Source organism: Puntigrus tetrazona, unplaced genomic scaffold (genome assembly GCF_018831695.1).
Source record: "Puntigrus tetrazona isolate hp1 unplaced genomic scaffold, ASM1883169v1 S000000962, whole genome shotgun sequence".
NCBI lineage: Eukaryota > Metazoa > Chordata > Actinopteri > Cypriniformes > Cyprinidae > Puntigrus > Puntigrus tetrazona.
In genome coordinates, this window is record NW_025048557.1 from 15,028 (window position 1) to 40,959 (window position 25,932).

At 36.7% G+C, this 25,932-nt stretch overlaps 15 non-coding genes and 19 pseudogenes across 15 annotated transcripts; all 34 read right to left on the bottom strand.

The window, feature by feature from the left end:
* Nucleotides 1-170: 170 nt before the first annotated feature.
* On the bottom strand, nucleotides 171-289 carry LOC122336147 (annotated as a pseudogene).
* A 272-nt stretch (nucleotides 290-561) lies between these two features.
* On the bottom strand, nucleotides 562-680 carry LOC122336142 (annotated as a pseudogene).
* Nucleotides 681-956: 276 nt separating this feature from the next.
* On the bottom strand, nucleotides 957-1,075 carry LOC122336132 (annotated as a pseudogene).
* A 276-nt stretch (nucleotides 1,076-1,351) lies between these two features.
* LOC122336118 lies at nucleotides 1,352-1,470 on the bottom strand (annotated as a pseudogene).
* Nucleotides 1,471-1,748: 278 nt separating this feature from the next.
* LOC122336042 lies at nucleotides 1,749-1,867 on the bottom strand (annotated as a pseudogene).
* Nucleotides 1,868-2,144: 277 nt separating this feature from the next.
* LOC122336033 lies at nucleotides 2,145-2,263 on the bottom strand. Its single transcript, XR_006249094.1, has one exon. It is a non-coding gene; the product is annotated as a 5S ribosomal RNA (ribosomal RNA).
* Nucleotides 2,264-2,545: 282 nt separating this feature from the next.
* On the bottom strand, nucleotides 2,546-2,664 carry LOC122336044. The gene has a single exon (XR_006249095.1). It is a non-coding gene; the product is annotated as a 5S ribosomal RNA (ribosomal RNA).
* A 279-nt stretch (nucleotides 2,665-2,943) lies between these two features.
* LOC122336056 lies at nucleotides 2,944-3,062 on the bottom strand. Its single transcript, XR_006249096.1, has one exon. It is a non-coding gene; the product is annotated as a 5S ribosomal RNA (ribosomal RNA).
* Nucleotides 3,063-3,341: 279 nt separating this feature from the next.
* Nucleotides 3,342-3,460, bottom strand: LOC122336068. The gene has a single exon (XR_006249097.1). It is a non-coding gene; the product is annotated as a 5S ribosomal RNA (ribosomal RNA).
* A 279-nt stretch (nucleotides 3,461-3,739) lies between these two features.
* LOC122336150 lies at nucleotides 3,740-3,857 on the bottom strand (annotated as a pseudogene).
* Nucleotides 3,858-4,130: 273 nt separating this feature from the next.
* Nucleotides 4,131-4,249, bottom strand: LOC122336120 (annotated as a pseudogene).
* Nucleotides 4,250-4,526: 277 nt separating this feature from the next.
* On the bottom strand, nucleotides 4,527-4,645 carry LOC122336081. Its single transcript, XR_006249099.1, has one exon. It is a non-coding gene; the product is annotated as a 5S ribosomal RNA (ribosomal RNA).
* A 279-nt stretch (nucleotides 4,646-4,924) lies between these two features.
* On the bottom strand, nucleotides 4,925-5,043 carry LOC122336093. The gene has a single exon (XR_006249100.1). It is a non-coding gene; the product is annotated as a 5S ribosomal RNA (ribosomal RNA).
* A 278-nt stretch (nucleotides 5,044-5,321) lies between these two features.
* On the bottom strand, nucleotides 5,322-5,440 carry LOC122336055 (annotated as a pseudogene).
* A 282-nt stretch (nucleotides 5,441-5,722) lies between these two features.
* Nucleotides 5,723-5,841, bottom strand: LOC122336190. Its single transcript, XR_006249131.1, has one exon. It is a non-coding gene; the product is annotated as a 5S ribosomal RNA (ribosomal RNA).
* A 276-nt stretch (nucleotides 5,842-6,117) lies between these two features.
* LOC122336096 lies at nucleotides 6,118-6,236 on the bottom strand (annotated as a pseudogene).
* A 278-nt stretch (nucleotides 6,237-6,514) lies between these two features.
* Nucleotides 6,515-6,633, bottom strand: LOC122336097 (annotated as a pseudogene).
* Nucleotides 6,634-6,912: 279 nt separating this feature from the next.
* Nucleotides 6,913-7,030, bottom strand: LOC122336080 (annotated as a pseudogene).
* Nucleotides 7,031-7,310: 280 nt separating this feature from the next.
* Nucleotides 7,311-7,429, bottom strand: LOC122336105. The gene has a single exon (XR_006249101.1). It is a non-coding gene; the product is annotated as a 5S ribosomal RNA (ribosomal RNA).
* Nucleotides 7,430-7,709: 280 nt separating this feature from the next.
* LOC122336043 lies at nucleotides 7,710-7,828 on the bottom strand (annotated as a pseudogene).
* A 275-nt stretch (nucleotides 7,829-8,103) lies between these two features.
* LOC122336029 lies at nucleotides 8,104-8,222 on the bottom strand. Its single transcript, XR_006249091.1, has one exon. It is a non-coding gene; the product is annotated as a 5S ribosomal RNA (ribosomal RNA).
* Nucleotides 8,223-8,504: 282 nt separating this feature from the next.
* On the bottom strand, nucleotides 8,505-8,623 carry LOC122336111 (annotated as a pseudogene).
* Nucleotides 8,624-8,903: 280 nt separating this feature from the next.
* Nucleotides 8,904-9,022, bottom strand: LOC122336091 (annotated as a pseudogene).
* Nucleotides 9,023-9,297: 275 nt separating this feature from the next.
* LOC122335967 lies at nucleotides 9,298-9,416 on the bottom strand. Its single transcript, XR_006249029.1, has one exon. It is a non-coding gene; the product is annotated as a 5S ribosomal RNA (ribosomal RNA).
* Nucleotides 9,417-9,698: 282 nt separating this feature from the next.
* LOC122336030 lies at nucleotides 9,699-9,817 on the bottom strand. The gene has a single exon (XR_006249092.1). It is a non-coding gene; the product is annotated as a 5S ribosomal RNA (ribosomal RNA).
* Nucleotides 9,818-10,099: 282 nt separating this feature from the next.
* LOC122336076 lies at nucleotides 10,100-10,218 on the bottom strand (annotated as a pseudogene).
* Nucleotides 10,219-10,497: 279 nt separating this feature from the next.
* On the bottom strand, nucleotides 10,498-10,616 carry LOC122336032 (annotated as a pseudogene).
* A 280-nt stretch (nucleotides 10,617-10,896) lies between these two features.
* On the bottom strand, nucleotides 10,897-11,015 carry LOC122336117. Its single transcript, XR_006249102.1, has one exon. It is a non-coding gene; the product is annotated as a 5S ribosomal RNA (ribosomal RNA).
* Nucleotides 11,016-11,293: 278 nt separating this feature from the next.
* Nucleotides 11,294-11,412, bottom strand: LOC122336026. The gene has a single exon (XR_006249088.1). It is a non-coding gene; the product is annotated as a 5S ribosomal RNA (ribosomal RNA).
* A 276-nt stretch (nucleotides 11,413-11,688) lies between these two features.
* LOC122336128 lies at nucleotides 11,689-11,807 on the bottom strand. The gene has a single exon (XR_006249103.1). It is a non-coding gene; the product is annotated as a 5S ribosomal RNA (ribosomal RNA).
* A 280-nt stretch (nucleotides 11,808-12,087) lies between these two features.
* LOC122336069 lies at nucleotides 12,088-12,206 on the bottom strand (annotated as a pseudogene).
* A 278-nt stretch (nucleotides 12,207-12,484) lies between these two features.
* On the bottom strand, nucleotides 12,485-12,603 carry LOC122336140. Its single transcript, XR_006249104.1, has one exon. It is a non-coding gene; the product is annotated as a 5S ribosomal RNA (ribosomal RNA).
* Nucleotides 12,604-12,885: 282 nt separating this feature from the next.
* LOC122336066 lies at nucleotides 12,886-13,004 on the bottom strand (annotated as a pseudogene).
* A 6,231-nt stretch (nucleotides 13,005-19,235) lies between these two features.
* LOC122336159 lies at nucleotides 19,236-19,344 on the bottom strand (annotated as a pseudogene).
* Between the last annotated feature and the right edge of the window lie 6,588 nt (nucleotides 19,345-25,932).

The window sequence follows — 25,932 nt, forward strand, 5'->3', positions numbered from 1 at the left end:
ACATTAAAGATAAGAGCATTAGTTAAGTAGTTAAAAACAGTCAAACTCTGTTTAAAGAACAGCTACTTTAAAGGCAATTGAATTAAATAAGCAGTAAGGAAAGCAAAGAGCTGGTCAAACTTTGACCACACTAAGGGCCAGTGTATTAGATAAGTAGTGAAAAAACTCAAAACTTACAGCACCTGGTATTCCTAGGCAGTCTCCCATCCAAGTACTAACTAGGCCCAACTCTGCTTAGCTTCTGAGATCAGACAAGATCAGGCGTGAACAGGGTGGTATGGCCGTGGCGAAAGCTGCTGCAAAAGCCCCTATTTTAAGGTGAGGCACTAAGTGCCATTATACTAGATAAGTAATGAATGAAATACACAAAAAAAAACTTCAAAATGAGCTACATTAAAGATAAGAGCATTAGTTAAGTAGTTAAAAACAGTCAAACTCTGTTTAAAGAACAGCTACTTTAAAGGCAATTGAATTAAATAAGCAGTAAGGAAAAGCAAAGAGCTGGTCAAACTTTGACCACACTAAGAACCAGTGTATTAGATAAGTAGTGAAAAACTCAAAAACTTACAGCACCTGGTATTCCTAGGCAGTCTCCCATCCAAGTACTAACTAGGCCCAACTCTGCTTAGCTTCTGAGATCAGGCGAGATCAGGCGTGAACAGGGTGGTATGGCCGTGGCGAAAGCTGCTGCAAAAGCCCCTATTTTAAGGTGAGGCACACTAAGTGCCATTATACTAGATAAGTAATGAATGAAATACAAAAAAAAAAATACTTCAAAATGAGCTACATTAAAGATAAGAGCATTAGTTAAGTAGTTAAAAACAGTCAAACTCTGTTTAAAGAACAGCTACTTTAAAGGCAATTGAATTAAATAAGCAGTAAGGGAAAGCAAAGAGCTGGTCAAACTTTGACCACACTAAGGGCCAGTGTATTAGATAAGTAGTGAAAAAACTCAAAACTTACAGCACCTGGTATTCCTAGGCAGTCTCCCATCCAAGTACTAACTAGGCCCAACTCTGCTTAGCTTCTGAGATCAGGCGAGATCAGGCGTGAACAGGGTGGTATGGCCGTGGCTAAAGCTGCTGCAAAAAGCCCTATTTTAAGGTGAGGCACACTAAGTGCCATTATACTAGATAAGTAATGAATGAAATACAAAAAAAAAAATACTTCAAAATGAGCTACATTAAAGATAAGAGCATTAGTTAAGTAGTTAAAAACAGTCAAACTCTGTTTAAAGAACAGCTACTTTAAAGGCAATTGAATTAAATAAGCAGTAAGGGAAAGCAAAGAGCTGGTCAAACTTTGACCACACTAAGGGCCAGTGTATTAGATAAGTAGTGAAAAAACTCAAAACTTACAGCACCTGGTATTCCTAGGCAGTCTCCCATCCAAGTACTAACTAGGCCCAACTCTGCTTAGCTTCTGAGATCAGGCGAGATCAGGCGTGAACAGGGTGGTATGGCCGTGTGCGAAAGCTGCTGCAAAAAGCCCCTATTTTAAGGTGAGGCACACTAAGTGCCATTATACTAGATAAGTAATGAATGAAATACAAAAAAAAAAATACTTCAAAATGAGCTACATTAAAGATAAGAGCATTAGTTAAGTAGTTAAAAACAGTCAAACTCTGTTTAAAGAACAGCTACTTTAAAGGCAATTGAATTAAATAAGCAGTAAGGGAAAGCAAAGAGCTGGTCAAACTTTGACCACACTAAGGGCCAGTGTATTAGATAAGTAGTGAAAAAACTCAAAACTTACAGCACCTGGTATTCCTAGGCAGTCTCCCATCCAAGTACTAACTAGGCCCAACTCTGCTTAGCTTCTGAGATCAGGCGAGATCAGGCGTGAACAGGGTGGTATGGCCGTAAGCAAAAGCTGCTGCAAAAAGCCCCCTATTTTAAGGTGAGGCACACTAAGTGCCATTATACTAGATAAGTAATGAATGAAATACAAAAAAAAATACTTCAAAATGAGCTACATTAAAGATAAGAGCATTAGTTAAGTAGTTAAAAACAGTCAAACTCTGTTTAAAGAACAGCTACTTTAAAGGCAATTGAATTAAATAAGCAGTAAGGGAAAGCAAAGAGCTGGTCAAACTTTGACCACACTAAGGGCCAGTGTATTAGATAAGTAGTGAAAAAACTCAAAACTTACAGCACCTGGTATTCCTAGGCAGTCTCCCATCCAAGTACTAACTAGGCCCAACTCTGCTTAGCTTCTGAGATCAGACGAGATCAGGCGTGAACAGGGTGGTATGGCCGTAAGCGAAAGCTGCTGCAAAAAGCCCCCTATTTTAAGGTGAGGCACACTAAGTGCCATTATACTAGATAAGTAATGAATGAAATACAAAAAAAAAAAAAAAACTTCAAAATGAGCTACATTAAAGATAAGAGCATTAGTTAAGTAGTTAAAAACAGTCAAACTCTGTTTAAAGAACAGCTACTTTAAAGGCAATTGAATTAAATAAGCAGTAAGGAAAGCAAAGAGCTGGTCAAACTTTGACCACACTAAGGGCCAGTGTATTAGATAAGTAGTGAAAAAACTCAAAAACTTACAGCACCTGGTATTCCTAGGCAGTCTCCCATCCAAGTACTAACTAGGCCCAACTCTGCTTAGCTTCTGAGATCAGACGAGATCAGGCGTGAACAGGGTGGTATGGCCGTAAGCGAAAGCTGCTGCAAAAGCCCCTATTTTAAGGTGAGGCACACTAAGTGCCATTATACTAGATAAGTAATGAATGAAATACAAAAAAAAAAAATACTTCAAAATGAGCTACATTAAAGATAAGAGCATTAGTTAAGTAGTTAAAAACAGTCAAACTCTGTTTAAAGAACAGCTACTTTAAAGGCAATTGAATTAAATAAGCAGTAAGGGAAAGCAAAGAGCTGGTCAAACTTTGACCACACTAAGAACCAGTGTATTAGATAAGTAGTGAAAAAACTCAAAAACTTACAGCACCTGGTATTCCTAGGCAGTCTCCCATCCAAGTACTAACTAGGCCCAACTCTGCTTAGCTTCTGAGATCAGACGAGATCAGGCGTGAACAGGGTGGTATGGCCGTAAGCTAAAGCTGCTGCAAAAAGCCCCTATTTTAAGGTGAGGCACACTAAGTGCCATTATACTAGATAAGTAATGAATGAAATACAAAAAAAAATACTTCAAAATGAGCTACATTAAAGATAAGAGCATTAGTTAAGTAGTTAAAAACAGTCAAACTCTGTTTAAAGAACAGCTACTTTAAAGGCAATTGAATTAAATAAGCAGTAAGGGAAAGCAAAGAGCTGGTCAAACTTTGACCACACTAAGGGCCAGTGTATTAGATAAGTAGTGAAAAAAAACTCAAAAACTTACAGCACCTGGTATTCCTAGGCAGTCTCCCATCCAAGTACTAACTAGGCCCAACTCTGCTTAGCTTCTGAGATCAGACGAGATCAGGCGTGAACAGGGTGGTATGGCCGTAAGCAAAGCTGCTGCAAAAAGCCCCTATTTTAAGGTGAGGCACACTAAGTGCCATTATACTAGATAAGTAATGAATGAAATACAAAAAAAAAAAAATACTTCAAAATGAGCTACATTAAAGATAAGAGCATTAGTTAAGTAGTTAAAAACAGTCAAACTCTGTTTAAAGAACAGCTACTTTAAAGGCAATTGAATTAAATAAGCAGTAAGGGAAAGCAAAGAGCTGGTCAAACTTTGACCACACTAAGGGCCAGTGTATTAGATAAGTAGTGAAAAAACTCAAAACTTACAGCACCTGGTATTCCTAGGCAGTCTCCCATCAAGTACTAACTAGGCCCAACTCTGCTTAGCTTCTGAGATCAGGCGAGATCAGGCGTGAACAGGGTGGTATGGCCGTGCGAAAGCTGCTGCAAAAATCCCCTATTTTAAGGTGAGGCACACTAAGTGCCATTATACTAGATAAGTAATGAATGAAATACAAAAAAAAACTTCAAAATGAGCTACATTAAAGATAAGAGCATTAGTTAAGTAGTTAAAAACAGTCAAACTCTGTTTAAAGAACAGCTACTTTAAAGGCAATTGAATTAAATAAGCAGTAAGGGAAAGCAAAGAGCTGGTCAAACTTTGGCCACACTAAGGGCCAGTGTATTAGATAAGTAGTGAAAAAACTCAAAAACTTACAGCACCTGGTATTCCTAGGCAGTCTCCCATCCAAGTACTAACTAGGCCCAACTCTGCTTAGCTTCTGAGATCAGGCGAGATCAGGCGTGAACAGGGTGGTATGGCCGTGTGAAAGCTGCTGCAAAAAGCCCCTATTTTAAGGTGAGGCACACTAAGTGCCATTATACTAGATAAGTAATGAATGAATGAAAAAAAAAAAAAAATACTTCAAAATGAGCTACATTAAAGATAAGAGCATTAGTTAAGTAGTTAAAAACAGTCAAACTCTGTTTAAAGAACAGCTACTTTAAAGGCAATTGAATTAAATAAGCAGTAAGGAAAGCAAAGAGCTGGTCAAACTTTGACCACACTAAGGGCCAGTGTATTAGATAAGTAGTGAAAAAACTCAAAACTTACAGCACCTGGTATTCCTAGGCAGTCTCCCATCCAAGTACTAACTAGGCCCAACTCTGCTTAGCTTCTGAGATCAGACGAGATCAGGCGTGAACAGGGTGGTATGGCCGTAAGCAAAAGCTGCTGCAAAAAGCCCCCTATTTTAAGGTGAGGCACACTAAGTGCCATTATACTAGATAAGTAATGAATGAAATACAAAAAAAAAAATACTTCAAAATGAGCTACATTAAAGATAAGAGCATTAGTTAAGTAGTTAAAAACAGTCAAACTCTGTTTAAAGAACAGCTACTTTAAAGGCAATTGAATTAAATAAGCAGTAAGGGAAAGCAAAGAGCTGGTCAAACTTTGACCACACTAAGGGCCAGTGTATTAGATAAGTAGTGAAAAAACTCAAAACTTACAGCACCTGGTATTCCTAGGCAGTCTCCCATCCAAGTACTAACTAGGCCCAACTCTGCTTAGCTTCTGAGATCAGACGAGATCAGGCGTGAACAGGGTGGTATGGCCGTAAGCAAAAGCTGCTGCAAAAAGCCCCCAATTTTAAGGTGAGGCACACTAAGTGCCATTATACTAGATAAGTAATGAATGAAATACAAAAAAAAATACTTCAAAATGAGCTACATTAAAGATAAGAGCATTAGTTAAGTAGTTAAAAACAGTCAAACTCTGTTTAAATAACAGCTACTTTAAAGGCAATTGAATTAAATAAGCAGTAAGGGAAAGCAAAGAGCTGGTCAAACTTTGACCACACTAAGGGCCAGTGTATTAGATAAGTAGTGAAAAAACTCAAAAAATTACAGCACCTGGTATTCCTAGGAAGTCTCCCATCCAAGTAATAACTAGGCCCAACTCTGCTTAGCTTCTGAGATCAGATGAGATCAGGCGTGAACAGGGTGGTATGGCCGTAAGCGAAAGCTGCTGCAAAAGGCCCCCTATTTTAAGGTGAGGCACACTAAGTGCCATTATACTAGATAAGTAATGAATGAAATACAAAAAAAAAAAAAAACTTCAAAATGAGCTACATTAAAGATAAGAGCATTAGTTAAGTAGTTAAAAACAGTCAAACTCTGTTTAAAGAACAGCTACTTTAAAGGCAATTGAATTAAATAAGCAGTAAGGGAAAGCAAAGAGCTGGTCAAACTTTGACCACACTAAGGGCCAGTGTATTAGATAAGTAGTGAAAAAACTCAAAAACTTACAGCACCTGGTATTCCTAGGCAGTCTCCCATCCAAGTACTAACTAGGCCCAACTCTGCTTAGCTTCTGAGATCAGATGAGATCAGGCGTGAACAGGGTGGTATGGCCGTAAGCAAAAGCTGCTGCAAAAAGCCCTATTTTAAGGTGAGGCACACTAAGTGCCATTATACTAGATAAGTAATGAATGAAATACAAAAAAAAAAACTTCAAAATGAGCTACATTAAAGATAAGAGCATTAGTTAAGTAGTTAAAAACAGTCAAACTCTGTTTAAAGAACAGCTACTTTAAAGGCAATTGAATTAAATAAGCAGTAAGGGAAAGCAAAGAGCTGGTCAAACTTTGACCACACTAAGGGCCAGTGTATTAGATAAGTAGTGAAAAAACTCAAAAACTTACAGCACCTGGTATTCCTAGGCAGTCTCCCATCCAAGTACTAACTAGGCCCAACTCTGCTTAGCTTCTGCAATCAGACGAGATCAGGCGTGAACAGGGTGGTATGGCCGTAAGCTAAAGCTGCTGCAAAAAGCCCCCAATTTAAAGGTGAGGCACACTAAGTGCCATTATACTAGATAAGTAATGAATGATATACAAAAAAAAATACTTCAAAATGAGCTACATTAAAGATAAGAGCATTAGTTAAGTAGTTAAAAACAGTCAAACTCTGTTTAAAGAACAGCTACTTTAAAGGCAATTGAATTAAATAAGCAGTAAGGGAAAGCAAAGAGCTGGTCAAACTTTGACCACACTAAGGGCCAGTGTATTAGATAAGTAGTGAAAAAACTCAAAAACTTACAGCACCTGGTATTCCTAGGCAGTCTCCCATCCAAGTACTAACTAGGCCCAACTCTGCTTAGCTTCTGCAATCAGACGAGATCAGGCGTGAACAGGGTGGTATGGCCGTAAGCTAAAGCTGCTGCAAAAAGCCCCCTATTTTAAGGTGAGGCACACTAAGTGCCATTATACTAGATAAGTAATGAATGATATATAAAAAAAAAAATACTTCAAAATGAGCTACATTAAAGATAAGAGCATTAGTTAAGTAGTTAAAAACAGTCAAACTCTGTTTAAAGAACAGCTACTTTAAAGGCAATTGAATTAAATAAGCAGTAAGGGAAAGCAAAGAGCTGGTCAAACTTTGACCACACTAAGGGCCAGTGTATTAGATAAGTAGTGAAAAAACTCAAAACTTACAGCACCTGGTATTCCTAGGCAGTCTCCCATCCAAGTACTAACTAGGCCCAACTCTGCTTAGCTTCTGAGATCAGACGAGATCAGGCGTGAACAGGTGGTATGGCCGTAAGCTAAAGCTGCTGCAAAAAGCCCCTATTTTAAGGTGAGGCACACTAAGTGCCATTATACTAGATAAGTAATGAATGAAATACAAAAAAAAAAAAATACTTCAAAATGAGCTACATTAAAGATAAGAGCATTAGTTAAGTAGTTAAAAACAGTCAAACTCTGTTTAAAGAACAGCTACTTTAAAGGCAATTGAATTAAATAAGCAGTAAGGGAAAGCAAAGAGCTGGTCAAACTTTGACCACACTAAGGGCCAGTGTATTAGATAAGTAGTGAAAAAACTCAAAACTTACAGCACCTGGTATTCCTAGGCAGTCTCCCATCCAAGTACTAACTAGGCCCAACTCTGCTTAGCTTCTGAGATCAGACGAGATCAGGCGTGAACAGGGTGGTATGGCCGTAAGCTAAAGCTGCTGCAAAAAGCCCCCTATTTTAAGGTGAGGCACACTAAGTGCCATTATACTAGATAAGTAATGAATGAAATACAAAAAAAAAAATACTTCAAAATGAGCTACATTAAAGATAAGAGCATTAGTTAAGTAGTTAAAAACAGTCAAACTCTGTTTAAAGAACAGCTACTTTAAAGGCAATTGAATTAAATAAGCAGTAAGGGAAAGCAAAGAGCTGGTCAAACTTTGACCACACTAAGGGCCAGTGTATTAGATAAGTAGTGAAAAAACTCAAAAACTTACAGCACCTGGTATTCCTAGGCAGTCTCCCATCCAAGTACTAACTAGGCCCAACTCTGCTTAGCTTCTGAGATCAGGCGAGATCAGGCGTGAACAGGGTGGTATGGCCGTAAGCTAAAGCTGCTGCAAAAAGCCCCTATTTTAAGGTGAGGCACACTAAGTGCCATTATACTAGATAAGTAATGAATGAAATACAAAAAAAATATTTCAAAATGAGCTACATTAAAGATAAGAGCATTAGTTAAGTAGTTAAAAACAGTCAAACTCTGTTTAAAGAACAGCTACTTTAAAGGCAATTGAATTAAATAAGCAGTAAGGAAAGCAAAGAGCTGGTCAAACTTTGACCACACTAAGGGCCAGTGTATTAGATAAGTAGTGAAAAAACTCAAAAACTTACAGCACCTGGTATTCCTAGGCAGTCTCCCATCCAAGTACTAACTAGGCCCAACTCTGCTTAGCTTCTGAGATCAGACGAGATCAGGCGTGAACAGTGTGGTATGGCCGCAAGCTAAAGCTGCTGCAAAAAGCCCCCTATTTTAAGGTGAGGCACACTAAGTGCCATTATACTAGATAAGTAATGAATGAAATACAAAAAAAAAAAAATACTTCAAAATGAGCTACATTAAAGATAAGAGCATTAGTTAAGTAGTTAAAAACAGTCAAACTCTGTTTAAAGAACAGCTACTTTAAAGGCAATTGAATTAAATAAGCAGTAAGGGAAAGCAAAGAGCTGGTCAAACTTTGACCACACTAAGGGCCAGTGTATTAGATAAGTAGTGAAAAAACTCAAAAACTTACAGCACCTGGTATTCCTAGGCAGTCTCCCATCCAAGTACTAACTAGGCCCAACTCTGCTTAGCTTCTGAGATCAGGCGAGATCAGGCGTGAACAGGGTGGTATGGCCGTGCGTAAGCTAAAAGCTGCTGCAAAAGCCCCTATTTTAAGGTGAGGCACACTAAGTGCCATTATACTAGATAAGTAATGAATGAAATACAAAAAAAAACTTCAAAATGAGCTACATTAAAGATAAGAGCATTAGTTAAGTAGTTAAAAACAGTCAAACTCTGTTTAAAGAACAGCTACTTTAAAGGCAATTGAATTAAATAAGCAGTAAGGGAAAAGCAAAGAGCTGGTCAAACTTTGCCACACACTAAGGGCCAGTGTATTAGATAAGTAGTGAAAAACTCAAAAACTTACAGCACCTGGTATTCCTAGGCAGTCTCCCATCCAAGTACTAACTAGGCCCAACTCTGCTTAGCTTCTGAGATCAGACGAGATCAGGCGTGAACAGGGTGGTATGGCCGTAGCGCTAAAGCTGCTGCAAAAAGCCCCTATTTTAAGGTGAGGCACACTAAGTGCCATTATACTAGATAAGTAATGAATGAAATACAAAAAAAAACTTCAAAATGAGCTACATTAAAGATAAGAGCATTAGTTAAGTAGTTAAAAACAGTCAAACTCTGTTTAAAGAACAGCTACTTTAAAGGCAATTGAATTAAATAAGCAGTAAGGAAAGCAAAGAGCTGGTCAAACTTTGACCACACTAAGGGCCAGTGTATTAGATAAGTAGTGAAAAAACTCAAAAACTTACAGCACCTGGTATTCCTAGGCAGTCTCCCATCCAAGTACTAACTAGGCCCAACTCTGCTTAGCTTCTGAGATCAGACGAGATCAGGCGTGAACAGTGTGGTATGGCCGTAAGCTAAAGCTGCTGCAAAAAGCCCCTATTTTAAGGTGAGGCACACTAAGTGCCATTATACTAGATAAGTAATGAATGAAATACAAAAAAAAAAAAAAATACTTCAAAATGAGCTACATTAAAGATAAGAGCATTAGTTAAGTAGTTAAAAACAGTCAAACTCTGTTTAAAGAACAGCTACTTTAAAGGCAATTGAATTAAATAAGCAGTAAGGGAAAGCAAAGAGCTGGTCAAACTTTGACCACACTAAGAGCCAGTGTATTAGATAAGTAGTGAAAAAACTCAAAACTTACAGCACCTGGTATTCCTAGGCAGTCTCCCATCCAAGTACTAACTAGGCCCAACTCTGCTTAGCTTCTGAGATCAGACGAGATCAGGCATGAACAGGGTGGTATGGCCGTAAGCGAAAGCTGCTGCAAAAAGCCCCCTATTTTAAGGTGAGGCACACTAAGTGCCATTATACTAGATAAGTAATGAATGAAATACAAAAAAAAAAAAATACTTCAAAATGAGCTACATTAAAGATAAGAGCATTAGTTAAGTAGTTAAAAACAGTCAAACTCTGTTTAAAGAACAGCTACTTTAAAGGCAATTGAATTAAATAAGCAGTAAGGGAAAGCAAAGAGCTGGTCAAACTTTGACCACACTAAGGGCCAGTGTATTAGATAAGTAGTGAAAAAACTCAAAAACTTACAGCACCTGGTATTCCTAGGCAGTCTCCCATCCAAGTACTAACTAGGCCCAACTCTGCTTAGCTTCTGAGATCAGACGAGATCAGGCGTGAACAGGGTGGTATGGCCGTGTGCGAAAGCTGCTGCAAAAAGCCCCCTATTTTAAGGTGAGGCACACTAAGTGCCATTATACTAGATAAGTAATGAATGAAATACAAAAAAAAAATACTTCAAAATGAGTTACATTAAAGATAAGAGCATTAGTTAAGTAGTTAAAAACAGTCAAAACTCTGTTTAAAGAACAGCTACTTTAAAGGCAATTGAATTAAATAAGCAGTAAGGGAAAGCAAAGAGCTGGTCAAACTTTGACCACACTAAGGGCCAGTGTATTAGATAAGTAGTGAAAAACTCAAAAAATTACAGCACCTGGTATTCCTAGGCAGTCTCCCATCCAAGTACTAACTAGGCCCAACTCTGCTTAGCTTCTGAGATCAGACGAGATCAGGCGTGAACAGGGTGGTATGGCCGTAAGCTAAAGCTGCTGCAAAAGCCCCTATTTTAAGGTGAGGCACACTAAGTGCCATTATACTAGATAAGTAATGAATGAAATACAAAAAAAAAAAAATACTTCAAAATGAGCTACATTAAAGATAAGAGCATTAGTTAAGTAGTTAAAAACAGTCAAACTCTGTTTAAAGAACAGCTACTTTAAAGGCAATTGAATTAAATAAGCAGTAAGGGAAAGCAAAGAGCTGGTCAAACTTTGACCACACTAAGGGCCAGTGTATTAGATAAGTAGTGAAAAAACTCAAAAACTTACAGCACCTGGTATTCCTAGGCAGTCTCCCATCCAAGTACTAACTAGGCCCAACTCTGCTTAGCTTCTGAGATCAGACGAGATCAGGCGTGAACAGGGTGGTATGGCCGTAAGCGAAAGCTGCTGCAAAAAGCCCCCTATTTTAAGGTGAGGCACACTAAGTGCCATTATACTAGATAAGTAATGAATGAAATACAAAAAAAAATACTTCAAAATGAGCTACATTAAAGATAAGAGCATTAGTTAAGTAGTTAAAAACAGTCAAACTCTGTTTAAAGAACGGCTTCTTTAAAGGCAATTGAATTAAATAAGCAGTAAGGGAAAGCAAAGAGCTGGTCAAACTTTGACCACACTAAGGGCCAGTGTATTAGATAAGTAGTGAAAAAACTCAAAAACTTACAGCACCTGGTATTCCTAGGCAGTCTCCCATCCAAGTACTAACTAGGCCCAACTCTGCTTAGCTTCTGAGATCAGACGAGATCAGGCGTGAACAGGGTGGTATGGCTGTAAGCAAAAGCTGATGCAAAAACCCCCTATTTTAAGGTGAGGCACACTAAGTGCCATTATACTAGATAAGTAATGAATGAAATACAAAAAAAAAAACTTCAAAATGAGCTACATTAAAGATAAGAGCATTAGTTAAGTAGTTAAAAACAGTCAAACTCTGTTTAAAGAACAGCTACTTTAAAGGCAATTGAATTAAATAAGCAGTAAGGGAAAGCAAAGAGCTGGTCAAACTTTGACCACACTAAGAACCAGTGTATTAGATAAGTAGTGAAAAAACTCAAAACTTACAGCACCTGGTATTCCTAGGCAGTCTCCCATCCAAGTACTAACTAGGCCCAACTCTGCTTAGCTTCTGAGATCAGACGAGATCAGGCGTGAACAGGGTGGTATGGCCGTAAGCGAAAGCTGCTGCAAAAAACCCCCTATTTTAAGGTGAGGCACACTAAGTGCCATTATACTAGATAAGTAATGAATGAAATACAAAAAAAAAAATACTTCAAAATGAGCTACATTAAAGATAAGAGCATTAGTTAAGTAGTTAAAAACAGTCAAACTCTGTTTAAAGAACAGCTACTTTAAAGGCAATTGAATTAAATAAGCAGTAAGGGAAAGCAAAGAGCTGGTCAAACTTTGACCACACTAAGGGCCAGTGTATTAGATAAGTAGTGAAAAAACTCAAAAAATTACAGCACCTGGTATTCCTAGGCAGTCTCCCATCCAAGTACTAACTAGGCCCAACTCTGCTTAGCTTCTGAGATCAGGCGAGATCAGGCGTGAACAGGGTGGTATGGCCGTAAGCGAAAGCTGCTGCAAAAAGCCCCCTATTTTAAGGTGAGGCACACTAAGTGCCATTATACTAGATAAGTAATGAATGAAATACAAAAAAAAATACTTCAAAATGAGCTACATTAAAGATAAGAGCATTAGTTAAGTAGTTAAAAACAGTCAAACTCTGTTTAAAGAACAGCTACTTTAAAGGCAATTGAATTAAATAAGCAGTAAGGGAAAGCAAAGAGCTGGTCAAACTTTGACCACACTAAGGGCCAGTGTATTAGATAAGTAGTGAAAAAACTCAAAAACTTACAGCACCTGGTATTCCTAGGCAGTCTCCCATCCAAGTACTAACTAGGCCCAACTCTGCTTAGCTTCTGAGATCAGACGAGATCAGGCGTGAACAGGGTGGTATGGCCGTAAGCAAAAGCTGCTGCAAAAAGCCCCCTATTTTAAGGTGAGGCACACTAAGTGCCATTATACTAGATAAGTAATGAATGAAATACAAAAAAAAAAAAATACTTCAAAATGAGCTACATTAAAGATAAGAGCATTAGTTAAGTAGTTAAAAACAGTCAAACTCTGTTTAAAGAACAGCTACTTTAAAGGCAATTGAATTAAATAAGCAGTAAGGGAAAGCAAAGAGCTGGTCAAACTTTGACCACACTATAGGCCAGTGTATTAGATAAGTAGTGAAAAAACTCAAAAACTTACAGCACCTGGTATTCCTAGGCAGTCTCCCATCCAAGTACTAACTAGGGCCAACTCTGCTTAGCTTCTGAGATCTGACGAGATCAGGCGTGAACAGGGTGGTATGGCCATAAGCGAAAGCTGCTGCAAAAAGCCCCCTATTTTAAGGTGAGGCACACTAAGTGCCATTATACTAGATAAGTAATGAATGAAATACAAAAAAAATAATTCTTCAAATGAGCTACATTAAAGATAAGAGCATTAGTTAAGTAGTTAAAAACAGTCAAACTCTGTTTAAAGAACAGCTACTTTAAAGGCAATTGAATTAAATAAGCAGTAAGGGAAAGCAAAGAGCTTGTCAAACTTTGACCACACTAAGGGCCAGTGTATTAGACAAGTAGTGAAAAAACTCAAAAACTTACAGCACCTAGTATTCCTAGGCAGTCTCCCATCCATGTACTAACTAGGCCCAACTCTGCTTAGCTTCTGAGATCAGAGAGATCAGGCGTTTTTTTTTTTTTTTTTATTTTTTTTACACAAACAAACGATACAAACTACAATAAACCACCTGAAGGGGGAACCCTTTTACATGGGGAGTACACCTTTGTAAAATTAAACATAAAATTAACATACATAGGTTCCGACATCCGACTCTTTTAAAACATACATAAAATCAACTGTCGTCATCAGGCATCTTCCAGTCAAATTCTTCAAAGATCTTATATACATCATAAGTAAAAATGTGATAAAAGTCATTGAGTTTTCCCAAGTTCTTGTAGTAACAATACAAATATTTCAGATAGTTTTCAGCTTTTTCTTCAATATTCTTTCAATATCCAAGACAGATTTCTCTCTTTTTGCCACCACCCTTCTCTCCCATATTGCTCCTTTCATTAGCATGACAAGAAGATTAATGATTTTGCTATTTTTACACTCCTTATATTCACCCAACATTACAATTTTATTCCATTCTGATTCGTCTTCATAGTGCTCTCCTTTCAAAAGTTCAAACAGTCTTTTGCATTAGTTTTTAAAATGTCCAGTTCTTTGCAATATAAAAACAGGTGCAGGAAGCCTTCATCCTCTTTGTTGCACACCTTACAGATGGAGCTCTGCTCCATTCCAATCTTAATGTAAAATCACGTCTGTAAAAATAGCTTTGTGTCTGATTAAAAATTCCAGGTTTCCCAGTTTCGTTTCAACTATCCTTCCTTTTATGTTACTCCATATGTTTTCTTCTTTCAAGTCTTTATATTTCTGCTTCCAATAGTCATTTGCTTTAGGTTTCTTAAAAATCGTATCTCTAAAAACACCATAAAACATTTTGACAGTACATTCCTTGAAAATATGTAGTTTCTCTCTAAAAATAGCGTTCACATCTTTCTCCGGTTCACCTGGCTCCATATTTTCAATTTTTTCAATCCAGTCTTTTGGTATTGCGTTTTTAATCATGCAGTACTTATTTATGATTTCTTGTTTGGTATAGTCCTCCTTAGCTTCTTCCATAGTGTCAAAAACATATTGAACTGGTAAAAATCCCTCTTTGAACTCATACAGAACATCTCTTACTCTCGCTATCCCCACATCCCACCATTTCTTAAAAAACAACTCTTTTCCTTGATTCACAATATTCTTGTTTAAAAACAATGGTTGATTTAAAATGTCCTCTCGTCCCTTCGGGATGTAATGCACATGCTTTAAAAACTCTCCCCAGGCACTCAACTGTTCCTTGTAAAAATCTGGCAAATCTTTCCACATCCAGTTTTTCGTTCTCATCCATAAAATATTCTCCCCCATATTGACATTGCCACATTTGTTTAAAAAATACAACATAGTTTTTTTCCAAACAGTTTCAATTCTTGCATCCAGATATTTCTTCACCAGTTTAACTCTCAAACATTTCTTCCTTTGTGCAACATCAATAAGACCCAAGCCGCCTTTCTCAACAGCCCCTACAAGGGTGTCATCACGCAAATCCTCGGTGGCTTTCCCTCCCATAAATACTCAGTAAAACATTTTTTCAATCTTTTTTCAACCCACAGAGGCATACTTGTAACATATAAAAAATAACAAATCTTTGAAGTCATTAAAACATTCAAAATTAAGACCTTTCCTTTCAAGCACAGATTTCTTGTTTTCCACCAGTTCATCCTTCTTTCAATATCTCCTAAAATTCCTTCCCACATGATCTCATTTGTTTTCTTGTCATCCTCTCCCATGCTAACTCCTAAAATCTTCATTTCCTTAACTTCTTTAAAGTTAAAAGTGTCTGTTAAGGCTGGGGCTCCGCCAAATCTCATGTACATTGTTTTATCCTCATTTATTTTCCCCCCGGATTTATTACAGAATTCCTGAACTACGTCCATAGCCACCTTAACACTATGTACGTCTCTTACTATTAACGTTGTGTCATCTGCGTATTGGAAAATCCTATTCTCTGATCTACCTCCTTCAATATCGATTCCTCTCACATTCTTCTCTCCTCTTACTGCTAAGCCCAGAGGCTCTGCCACCAAGGAATATAAAAGCGCTGAAAGGGGACATCCCTGCCTTACAGATCTTGTGAGCTTAAAACATTTAGTTAAAAAACCATTGCATTTAATCCTCGTCACCACTCCTTTGTATAAAATCTTAATCCATCTGATAAAATTTTCCCCGAAGCCAAAACTCTTTAAAATCCCAAATAAAAACTGATGCTCCACTCGGTCGAAGGCTTTTTCAAATCAAGACTTACAATGTAACCTTCAGATTTTTGTCCTTTATATAACTTATTGTGTCCCTAATACTAATTGTAGTATCTGATATATCTCTGCCTTTCACTCCATATGCTTGATTTGTCTTGATAATTTTTGGCATCACCTCCTTTAGTCTATTAGCTAAAACCTTAGATAAAATTTTTAAGTCAGTGTTCAACATTGTCAAAGGTCTGTAATTTTTCAATTCTTTTTTATCTCCTTTCTTCTTATAAATAATTTTCATTAAACCCATACTCATTCTTAAATTCATGTGTCCCTTATTAAAAATGTCATCATACACTTCCTTTAAAATGCCAATTAAAATACCCTTGAAAACAATATAAAATTCATTGCCTAGACCATCAATTCCTGGACTTTTATTCCTGTTCAATTCGTTAATGGCTCTTTCTATTTCTCCTTCATTTATTTCCATATCGCAAGCTTCTTTGTCTTCTTTTTCAACTTTTGTTTCAATTATGTTGAACAATTCTTCACATTCATCTTGCACCCCTTCAGTTGTAAAAAGTTTCTCATAATACATTTTTATCTCTTCTAGTATTTCTTTGTTATCCTTTATTTCTTCTCCATACTCATTTTTAATAGCTGTTATCATTTCAGCTTTCCCCTTCCTCTTTTCTAGATTAAAGAAAAATTTTGTACATTTCTCTCCTTCCACTATATATCTAGCTTTACTTCTTAAACGTGCACCTTCATATTTTTCTTCTTCTAAAACTTTAAGTTTATCTTCCAGATCTTTTATTTTTGACACATTCTTCTCATTATTCTGATTAAGCTCCTTTCTAAGTTCTCTCTTGTTTTTATTTCTGTGTACCTTTTACATCTCTCCACCGATCTACAAAACTGTATAGTATGTCTTTTAATTAGAAACTTAACGTTTTCCCACCATATCCTTTTATCTTCCACATACATTTCATTCTGTTTTTCTTTTTCTATCAATTCTTTTATGTCTTGGACATAGCTGTCTCTTTTTAAAACCTCAGCATTTAAAACCCAAACACCTGGCCCCCTTTTAATCGTGCTCCAGTCCACTTTCATAAATAGTGGCTTATGGTCATAAACTTGTTTCCTCATATCTCATATCTTCAATAAAACCCTCTACATTTCTTGAACACAAAATAAAATCAATTCTCGTTTGGCACATAAAATTCCCTACCATTTGCCTTCTAGAATATTGTCTTCTTTTCCCATTTCTCTCTCGCCACACATCTACCATATTATTGTTTTTCATCAACAAATTCAATTCCTTCCTTCCTGTATCGGTTTTAAAAACCATTCCGTCAGCCATATCTAACTTGCTTAAAACAGTATTAAAATCCCCCAATACAATAGCATACTTATATTTCATTAAAAATATCCTTAGATCCTTAAAAAATCCTCTTTTCCTTCTCTTCAACAGGCGCATGGACATTTACCACAATTACTTTGTTGTCATCATGTTCCATTTCTATTGCCAAACATTTCCCTACATCATCTTTGTAAACAACTTTGTAAACCACATTCGTGTTTCTTCTTATTAAAAAGGCCACCCCTCTGCCATATCTTTTATCCTCATTGCTGCATAATATATCACCATCCCATCTTTTGCTTATTTCACATTTGTGCTTTTCTCTCCAGTTTGTTTCTTGCAATACTATTACATCTACATTTTTAAACATCTCTTTCACCTTTTCAAACTTGTTAAAATCTAAGAGCCCTCTGGCATTAAATGTAGCCAGACTTAAAACCATAAAAAATGAATAAATAAAAACGTTCATAAAACCAATGTCTTTAGCTTGTGTCATCCAAACCCTTTAACAGTTCAAATCGATTCTTTAAAAAGTCTTTGTTAGCATTTCTTTTCTTTATCCCATCTAAACTGGGTTTTACCTTGATTTGACGTTTTCTTATGCTTATTTTTGATGTTCCTACTGCCATTTCTTCTGTGTCGTCTTTAACATCCTCATCTGCATCCGAAATATCCTCAAAGTCCCTAGTAATGTCGATCGGTGCCAAAATTCCTTCTGTCTGTTTCGCTTGTGCATGCTGGTCTTTTTGTTCCTCCATGATTTTACATCGTCTGTCTTGTGATTGTCTGTCCTCCTCATTCTTCTCTGTCTCATCAATAATGTTTTGAACTTCAGTCTTCTCCATTTGTTTCAAACGTTCATTGTCCATATGTTCTCCAACCCCCTGGCCCTCAATAATGTCTTTGCCCGCCGCTTGATTTTCTCTTTGCTGTGGTAAGCCTTCTTCTTGTTCGACTACGCTGTCCCGCTCATGCACCTGCCCACTCACATGAGTCTCTTCATCCACATACCAACAATCACACTTATTTAAAACCTTTTTACAATCCGGGCACTTAACCGCATTGCAATCCCTGGCAAAATGTCCTCTCTCTCACACTTAAAGCACTTAAAATCTGGGCAGTCTTTCAAGACGTGCTCAGGGCTCATGCACAGCCGACAGGTTTTAACCTGATGGCTGTGCATCACCCTAAAATACTGAAGCCCTTCAGCTGTTTCCAGCCTTGTGCTGTACGGAGAGACACTACTTCCCTTGGGAAGCGACATTTTACAAATCGTGTGCCATCTTCAACAGTTGTGCCCGGATAAACACGTCTCTTGATGTCCGAAATAGGGTAACTCCCCACCCTTGCAGTTTATCTAAAAATATCTGATCGTCAATGTAAGCGGGCATGTGCATGAATGAGACAACGTAGTCTCTGTTTTGCAACCTCTTTACTTCGCACAGTGTCTCTTTTATCATTAAACCTTCAACCAACAGTTCAACATCGTCGATATTCTCTAATGTCACTTCGTATTCCTTATTTTGTTTAGGTCTTACCGCCAAGACATTTCCTTTGCCGACCTTTTCCGTTACAGCTTTTATGATGTCCTCAGCCCTCGCATTCACATTACAGATGTCCACCGTCACAGTTGCTTCTTTCAGGTAATCCTTCTTTGACTTGTTTCTCTTTTGTTCCTTATCTTTTGCATTCCCATCTCGTCGTTTATTTCCAGTTCCGTGTTCATTAACCAATTCTGTTTCTCCAGCCAAGTCCAAGTTCATAGCCATCTGTCCGTCCGCCATAGATGAAAGAAAAAAAAAAAAAAAAAAAAAAAAAAAAAAAAAAAAACTGAATAAAACCACCTTCCAGACAGCACTAGGCTGCTGTTAGGTGGTTTAAACACTCACAAAAACACACAAAAACTAAATTAAAGTCCGAAAAAGTTCACAAAATAAACACTAATAATAAACACAAAATGGAGGAGAGCCTTCCTCTCCCAACTACTGCTGCCAGTCACTTTCTGTGTGCTCTCTAGCGCCAACAGGGTGGTATGGCCGTGGCTAAAGCTGCTGCAAAAAGCCCCCTATTTTAAGGTGAGGCACACTAAGTGCCATTATACTAGATAAGTAATGAATGAAATACAAAAAAAAAAAAATACTTCAAAATGAGCTACATTAAAGATAAGAGCATTAGTTAAGTAGTTAAAAACAGTCAAACTCTGTTTAAAGAACAGCTACTTTAAAGGCAATTGAATTAAATAAGCAGTAAGGGAAAGCAAAGAGCTGGTCAAACTTTGACCACACTAAGGGTCAGTGTATTAGATAAGTAGTGAAAAAAACTCAAACACTTACAGCACCTGGTATTCCTAGGCAGTCTCCCATCCAAGAACTAACTAGGCCCAACTCTGCTTAGCTTCTGAGATCAGGCGTGAACAGGGTGGTATGGCCGTAAGCAAAAGCTGCTGCAAAAAGCCCTCTATTTTAAGGTGAGGTACACTAAATTGCCATTATACTAGATAAGTAATGAATGAAATACAAAAAAATACTTCAAAATGAGCTACATTAAAGATAAGAGCATTAGTTAAGTAGTTAAAAACAGTCAAACTCTGTTTAAAAACAGCTACTTTAAAGGCAATTGAATTAAATAAGCAGTAAGGGAAAGCAAAGAGCTGGTCAAACTTTGACCACACTATGGGCCAGTGTATTAGATAAGTAGTGAAAAACTCAAAACTTACAGCACCTGGTATTCCTAGGCAGTCTCCCATCCAAGTACTAACTAGGCCCAACTCTGCTTAGCTTCTGAGATCAGACGAGATCAGGCGTGAATTTTTTTTTTTTTTTTTTTTTTTTTTATTAAAATATTTTTCAATCAATCAAATACAATAAAAACATACTTTCTCTTGTACAATATCCACATCACATATCTCATAATTTCATACATTATTTAAACAAATTCTTCGCTCTCCGGTAGCCCCCACATAAAATCTTTTAAAACACGATAGACATTTCGTGTAAAAACAACATAAAATGCATCTAGGATTTTTTCACTTTTAAAATACACATACAATTTGTCCATATATATTTCAGTTTTCCTTTTAAAGACAGTCCAAACATCCAAAACAATTTGTTCCTTTTTGGCCACAATTCTCCTCTCCCATATTGCACTTTTCATTAACATCACAAACAGATTAATAAAGGCTTTGTTTTTACACTTCTTTTCCCATCCAAACATCAACACTCTGTTCCATTCCATTCCATTTTCATCCCATTCTTCAGTCAAGTCTTTGATTAAACATTTACATTTCCTTAAAAATGCCTCCAGTTCCTTACAATATAAAAACAGATGTAAAATCCCCTCTTCTTTTTCTTTGCACACTTTGCACATTGCATGTTGTTCCATCCCTATTTTTTGTAAAATAACTTCAGTAAAAACAACTTTGTGTCTTATAAAATACTCCAAACATTCCAACTTTGTTTCGACACACTTCCCCCTCATGTTTCTCCATATACATTCTTCTTTTAGATTGTTGAATTTTTCCACCCAGTACTTATTTACAGTTGGCTCTTTAAAAACACCATCTCTAAAAACACAATAAAACATTTTTACAGTACATCCCTTAAAATCATAAAATTTTTCCGCCAGTTTCACATTAAAATGTTCCTCTGTTTGCTCTTCTTCTGTACTCTCTATTCTTTTAATCCACTCTTTAGGTATTGCTTTTTTAAGGATTTCATATTTGTTTGTTATTTCTTGTTTGCTATATTCTTCTTTTGCTTCATCCATTGCATCCACAATATATTGTATTGGTAAAAACCCTCTTTAAATTCATACAAGACATCTCTCACTCTTGTTATCCCCACTTCCATCCATTTCTTAAAAAATAGTTCTTTGTCTTGTTTTAAAATGTTGTTATTTAAGAACAGGGGTTGATTTAAAATGTTTTCTCTTCTTTGAGGGTTGTATACAATTTTACTTAAAAATTTTCCCCAGGCACTAAACATTTCTCTGTAAAACTCAGGTAATCCTTCTGTCATCCAAATTTTTGTTTTCATCCATAAAATACCATCCCCCATGTTAAAATTCCCACATTTGTTTAAAAAGTATTTCATTGTTTTTTTCCACTCAAATTTGCTCTCTTCTTGTAGGTATTTCTTTACTATTTTAACTCTCAAAGCATTTTTTCTCTGTTCTACATCCATTAAACCTAATCCCCCCTTTTCCACCGCCCCTAAAATCGTATTATATGCTATTCTTGCTGGTTTTCCCTCCCATAAAAAGTCAAGAAAACATTTCTTCAACCTCTTTTCTGTCCACAAAGGCATCTCAGATACATTTAAAACATACCACAGCTTAGAAACCATTAAAACATTCAATATTAAAACCTTCCCTTTTAAGTTTAGTGTTCTCAGTTTCCAAAAGTTTAACCTTCTCTCTATTTCTGTTACTAGTTCCTCCCACATTTCATCTCTTACTTTTCTCTCATTTTTCCCCATTAAAATTCCTAAAATCTTAATTTGTTCCACTTCCTTGAAGTTAAAACAATCCGTTAAAATCATAGCTTTCCCAAATCTGATATATACTGTTTTCTCCTCATTTATTTTACTCCCAGATCCTTTACAAAATTCTTTTACAACATTCATAACTTCTTTGACACTATCCTTTCCTTTTACAATTATCGTTGTGTCATCAGCATATTGATAAACCTTCCCTTCATTGTTTTCGTCAATTTCTATACCTATTATTCCTTCTTTTTGTTTTATAGCCAGTCCCAATGGTTCTGATACAAGTGAATAAAGTAAAGCTGAAAGCGGACAACCCTGCCTAATTGATCTTGTGATTTTAAAACAGTCTGTTAAAACCCATTACATTTTATCCTTGTTAAAGCACCCTTGTATAAAATCTCTATCCATTTGATAAAATTCCCCAAAACCAAAACTCCTTAAAACCTCAAATAAATACCTGTGTTCCACCTATCAAAAGCTTTTTCAAAGTCCAAACTAATTATATATCCATCTTCACCTTTATCCTTCATGTACCATATTGTATCTCTTATACTCATTTTTATGTCATCTATATCCCTTCCTTTCACTCCGTATGCTTGGTTTGTTTCAATTATGCTTGCATAACTTCCTTTAATCTGTTTGCTAAAACCTTGGCTAAAATTTTAAGATCCGTGTTCAACATTGTAATTGGCCTATAGTTTTTTAAATCTATTTTTTCACCCTTCCTTTTATATACCAGCTTCATTAACCCCATCCTCGTTCTTTCATTAATTTCTTCTTTTTCAAAAATTTCTTTAAAAACCTCATTTAAAATCTTTGTTAAAACCCCTTTAAAACATACATAAAATTCAGTTCCCAAACCGTCTATTCCCGGACTCTTTTTTTTATTCAGTTCATTTATTGCTCTTTCGATCTCTTCTTCTCTGATTACTTGGTCACAATCTTTTTTATCTTCCTCACTTACTTTTGCTTTTATCTGATTCAGCAGTTTCTTTTTTTCCTTCTCTTCCACGCCCCTTGCACTAAACAGATCCTCATAAAAATCCTTTATTTCTTTTAAAATATTTTCATTACCTTCTACAATTTCTCCATTTTTCCCTCGTATTTCCTTTATAATATCAGCTTTCCCTTTCTTTTTTTCCAAATCAAAAAAGAATTTTGTGCATTTTTCACCCTCCACAAGATATTTAGCTTTGCTTCTTAACCTCGCCCCCTCATATTCTTTTTCTTCTATTTCTTTCAGTCTTCCCTCCATTTCCTTTATCTTTAGTATGTCTTTATTTTCTTTATTCAATTCAATTTCCAAACTCTTCTTTATTTCTCTTTCTTTGAACCTTTTGCATTTCCTCAAAGTACTACAATATTTGATTGAAAATTTTTTGATTAAAAATTTGACATTCTCCCACCAGATTCTCTTATCCTCTGTATACATTTCATTTTCCTTTTCCTTTTCAATGACCTCTTTAACCTTCAAAACATAGTCTTCATTCTTTAAAATCTCTGTATTTAAAATCCATACTCCCGGACCCCTTTGCATGTTGCTCCAATCTATTTTAAAACGTAAAAACTTATGATCACTAAAACTGGTTTCTTCATATCTGATTTTTTCAATAAAATTCCCTACATTTCTTGTACATAACACATAATCAATTCTTGTTTTACAAATAAAGTTCCCTACTATTTGCCTTCTTGAAAACTCCTTTTTTCCTCCATTCATTTCCCTCCACACATCTATTAAGTTATTTTCTCTCATCAGTTCCTTTAATTCATTTCTCCCTGTGTCTGATTTAAAAACCATTCCCTCCGCCATATCCTGCTTGCTAAAAACAGTATTAAAATCCCCATCATTATTATTTCTTTATACTTCTTTACAATATTTCTTAAAACATTAAAAAACTCTTTCTTTTCTTTCTCTTCTGTTGGTGCGTGTACATTGGCTAAAATCAGTTCACGTCCTTCACAATTTACTTCAACCACCATACATTTCCCCATCTTATCTTTATACACTACATTGCTTGAATTAAAAACATTTTTTCTCATTAAAAAAGCCACTCCTCTTCCAAGCCTTCCATCTCCATTGTTATACAAAATATCTCCATCCCATTTCTTTTTATAGTCCACCATCACACTCTCTTTCCAATTTGTTTCTTGCAAAACGATAACATCTTCTCCTTTACATTTTTCTTTCACTCTTTCAAACTTTCTCATGTCCATCAGTCCTTGCATTAAAAGTAACACAACTAAAAACCATTAAAAAAGAAAAAAAATAAATACTTAAAACCATTATTCTCCATCTTCTCCTCCAGCCCTCTTAACGCTTCATACCTGTTTGCACTTGTCATTATTTTTTTTCCTTGCATTTTCCACGTTTGGTTTTACCTTTATTGTTCTCCTTCTTATTTGTCCTCTCTCCTCTGTCTTTTCCCATACTGTTTGTCCTTGTTTCTTCTTCACTGTCCATTTCTTTGCTTTGAACTTCTATTCCTTGTCCATCTCTCTCCACATCATCTAGAAAAGTTTTAAAACTGTCCGCTATTTCCATTTCCGTCCACTGAGTGTCCTGTTCTGTTGTCTGTTCCTTGTCTTTGTCATTCTCTTTTTCTCCTTCACGTTCCTCTATGTTGTCTGATTCCTCTTCTGTTTCTTTTTGTTGTAGTCCTTCTTCCTCTTGTTCTTCATCAATTTGTCTTTCCTCCTCGTTGTTTCCTTCATGCACCTGTCCGCCCATCCGATCTTCCCTACCTCCTTCCTCTCCCTCCATCCAACATTCACATTTATTTAAAACTCCATGACACTCCGGGCATCTGACAGCATTGCAATCTCTTGCAAAATGTCCCCTCTCCTCGCACTTATAGCACTTAAAATCTGGGCATTCTTTAAGCAGGTGTCCTGGGCTCATGCACAGCCTACAGGTCTTCACCTGATGGCTGTGCATCACCCTAAAATACTGCGGCCCCTCGGCTGTTTCCAACTTTGTGCTATATGGCAACGATGTCACTTCTTTGGGGAATCTAACTTTTAGGAACCTTGTTCCGTCCTCAATGTCAGTGCCCGGGTAGCATCTTCTTTTAACATTTGACATGGGATTAACTCCCCATCCTTCCAATTTCCCTAAAATTTTATTATCATCAAGATAGACGGGCAGGTGCATGAAGGAAACAACGTAATCTCTATTTTGCAATTTTTTATCTCGCAGTTCACCCCTTTTATTAAAAGTCCATCAGTCAATTCCACATGCTTCTTCCTTTTCCATTGTAAGTTCATATTCTTTTCCTTGCCTTGGTCTTAACGCCAAAATATTCCCATTTCCACATTTATCCGTCACCGCTTTTATAATATCCACAGCTCTCACCTCACTTACATTCTCCACATTCACAATCACAGTCGCCTCCTTTAAATATCTTCTTCTGCCAAACTTGTCTCTTTGTGTCTAGGTTTTTTCCATGTTCTTCTCGTTGTCGGTAATCCAGACCAGTGTCGCTTTGTCATACGTGTCTCGCCATCCAGTCCAGTGTCGCTTTGCCGTGCCTCTTCCTCGTGCCAGTCCAGTGTCGTTTGCCATGCTTGTTCCTCGTGCCAGTCCAATATCGTTTCCCATGCTTCTTCCTCGTGCCAGTCCAGAGTCGTTTGCCATGCTTGTTCCTCGTGCCAGTCCAGTGTCGTTTGCCGTTAATCCGTCCATTGAAAAAAAGGAGAAAAGAGAAAAATAAAGGCGTAACCACCCTCCAGCAAGCAAAAATGCTGCTGTTGGGTGGTTTTATAACTGAAAAAACAAACAAAAACTAACTTTAACTAAAGAAAAAAGCAAAATACAAAGACAAAAAATTAACACAAAATGGAGGAGAGCCTTCCTCTCCCTACTGCAGCCAACAACTTCCTGTGTGCTCTCTAGCGCCAACAGGGTGGTATGGCCGTAAGCGAAAGCTGCTGCAAAAAGCCCCCTATTTTAAGGTGAGGCACACTAAGTGCCATTATACTAGATAAGTAATGAATGAAATACAAAAAAAAAAATACTTCAAAATGAGCTACATTAAAGATAAGAGCATTAGTTAAGTAGTTAAAAACAGTCAAACTCTGTTTAAAGAACAGCTACTTTAAAGGCAATTGAATTAAATAAGCAGTAAGGGAAAGCAAAGAGCTGGTCAAACTTTGACCACACTAAAGGCCAGTGTATTAGATAAGTAGTGAAAAAACTCAAAAACTTACAGCACCTGGTATTCCTATGCAGTCTCCCATCCAAGTACTAACTAAGCCCAACTCTGCTTAGCTTCTGAGATCAGACGAGATCAGGCGTGAATTTTTTTTTTTTTTTTTTTTTTTTTTTTTTTTTTTTTTTTTATTATTTTTACACAAACGATACAAACTACAATAAACCACCTGAAGGGGAAACCCTTTTACATGGGGGGAGTACACCTTTGTAAAATTAAACATAAAATTAACATACATAGGTTCCGACATCCGACTCTTTTAAAACATACATAAAATCAACTGTCGTCATCAGGCATCTTCCAGTCAAATTCTTCAAAGATCTTATATACA